The 2,302-nt window shown below is 33.6% G+C and overlaps 1 pseudogene; it reads left to right on the top strand.

Moving 5' to 3' along the window:
• Window positions 1-1,131: 1,131 nt before the first annotated feature.
• Window positions 1,132-1,971, top strand: LOC145609834 (putative calcium-binding protein CML15 pseudogene; annotated as a pseudogene).
• The last annotated feature ends 331 nt before the right edge of the window (window positions 1,972-2,302 follow it).

Raw genomic sequence — 2,302 nt, 5'->3', positions numbered from 1 at the left:
CAGAAAAAGTAATATTACTTTATTTATTAACTATTACTAAAACAAAACATGCTAACATTATTAAGGGACACCTGTCAATATTTTATTAAAAATTTTCCCGCTTAAACTATTTTTGACATCATCCTTTTTTTTTCCCTTCTATATTCCAAAACTAATTAAATACAGTACTTTTTTCAAAATTATTAATGAGATTATGATCACTTTTTTTTAATATAAAATTGACAACTACTTAAACAAATAATAACTACTTAATCCGTGCAACGCATGAGACTAAACTAGTTACAATTAGGGTTGTTCATCGGTCCAAGACCGGACCGGACCGACCCGGATTAGACCGAAGACCGAAAATTAGAATTTTCATAATCGAAGACCGGACCGGTTTAGTTAGGACCGAACCCGGACCGGACCGAAAGAATCGGTCCAAAACTCAGACCGGACCGCTGTAGACCGATTTAAGAATTTTTTTAAAAAGAATACTAAATTTTTAATAAAGTTAAGGAAAACACAAAAAAAGTATTGGAAAAACTATATTGTAACGTCATTTTTACGTCTTTTTTTGTATGTTTATTGCAAAAAACTTATAAAGTTAAAGTTTTCTAAGCTTATTAAGGATAATTTTAACCATTATTTAAGGTTTCACACATATTTTTAATAAAAAACTCGGTCCGGTCCAAAACCGATTTTTATAGGGTTTTGGACCGGACTGGACCGAAGACCGGAAAAATGAATTTCAAAACCCGAAGATCAGACCGATTAATTTGGTCTGGTCCGGTCCGGGGTGGTCCGGTCCATTTTTTTTGGTCCGGACCGATTTATGAACACCCCTAGTTACAATAACAATTTCACAATGAAAAAAATGATTATGTGAGGTAATTACCATTCAAGCCTCTTCTCCAAAAATAAAATATCAAATTCACTAAGCAAAATAAAAACATCCAAATTTCCATCAAATTACAGCAAAAAATTGGTAATAAAAACTCCTAAAAATTTGGCAAATGAACGACAACAATTTCAAGTTTAAAAAAACTATTTTACAATTCCTAAATTTACAAACCAAAATCACAATCAATTCTTTGACTCACATCCTCATGAAAGACCATAACATTATACATGCTCCACATTTCCCCCACTTGCTTCCCTTTGATCATTCAAACAATTAAACCCTCCAACCAATTTAGACCATTTCAACCCCAATTCAATTCAACCCCTCTTACACCCTTTAATTTCTTATCCAAAACTTCTTCAATCATAATTATATAACCAAAAACCAAATTGTTATGGCGAAAAAAATGAGCCATCGCCATAACAATTTGAGCAAATAAATAAAAAAAAAAGGAATTGTTAAACGTCGCCCTAAAAGCCTGAAACACAACCCGTGTTAAATCCCACAAAAAAAAAATGGATACCTTCAACCCCGAACAAATAAAACAACTAAAACACATATTTGAAAGATTCGACATGGACTCGGATGGGAGCATAACGCAGCTAGAACTAGCTGCGTTGTTACGCTCCCTAGGGGTGAAACACACGGGTGATCAAATATACGCGTTGTTAACATCTATGGACTCGAATGGTAATGGTTACATTGAATTCGACGAGTTAGCACATGCCTTATTACCTGAGCTAAACAACCATGATATAATGATCAACCAAGAACAGTTATTAGATGTTTTTCGGCTGTTTGACCGCGATGGGAACGGGTTCATCACGGCAGCCGAGTTAGCCGGATCAATGGCTAAGATGGGTCATCCTTTGACGTACAGAGAATTGGCTGAAATGATGAAGGAAGCTGATACAAATGGAGATGGTGTTATTAGTTTTAATGAGTTTGCTAGTATTATGGGTCGTTCTGCTGCTGATATGTTTGGCCTTAATATTACTTGTCCTGTTTCTTAGATGTTACAATCAATTTTACTACTATGATTTTGTAATGTTCAATGATATAAGTATATATAAACCATGTTTCATATTCTTGGATTGTTGTTAATTGTTGTTAATTATTGGAATGGTTTAATCTAAATTGTTGGGATTTACTTGGTTTAACATGTTTTTTTATGATTTGATTGAGGAATTCAGGTTTTTGTAAATTTGGTGAATGCAGGTTTCTTGTAAATTTGTAGTTAAACTTAATCATTTGTTTTATGTTTGTGAACCTTGTAGTTTATCCAAAGGGCTAGCGTATGCGTTACTTTTTCTGTAGTCATTGTCCTTGGATGTTCAATGATTGATTATTATTATCTTTCTCTAATTCCATTCCTCCGAATCATTGTATGCCTTAATCAAGAATTTGTGTCCTCGGAAT

Source organism: Chenopodium album, chromosome 1 (genome assembly GCF_948465745.1).
Source record: "Chenopodium album chromosome 1, dcCheAlbu1.1, whole genome shotgun sequence".
Classification (NCBI taxonomy): Eukaryota; Viridiplantae; Streptophyta; class Magnoliopsida; order Caryophyllales; family Amaranthaceae; genus Chenopodium; species Chenopodium album.
The sequence above is the reverse complement of the archived record's forward strand: the minus strand, read 5'-3'. Positions and strand labels throughout refer to the sequence as shown.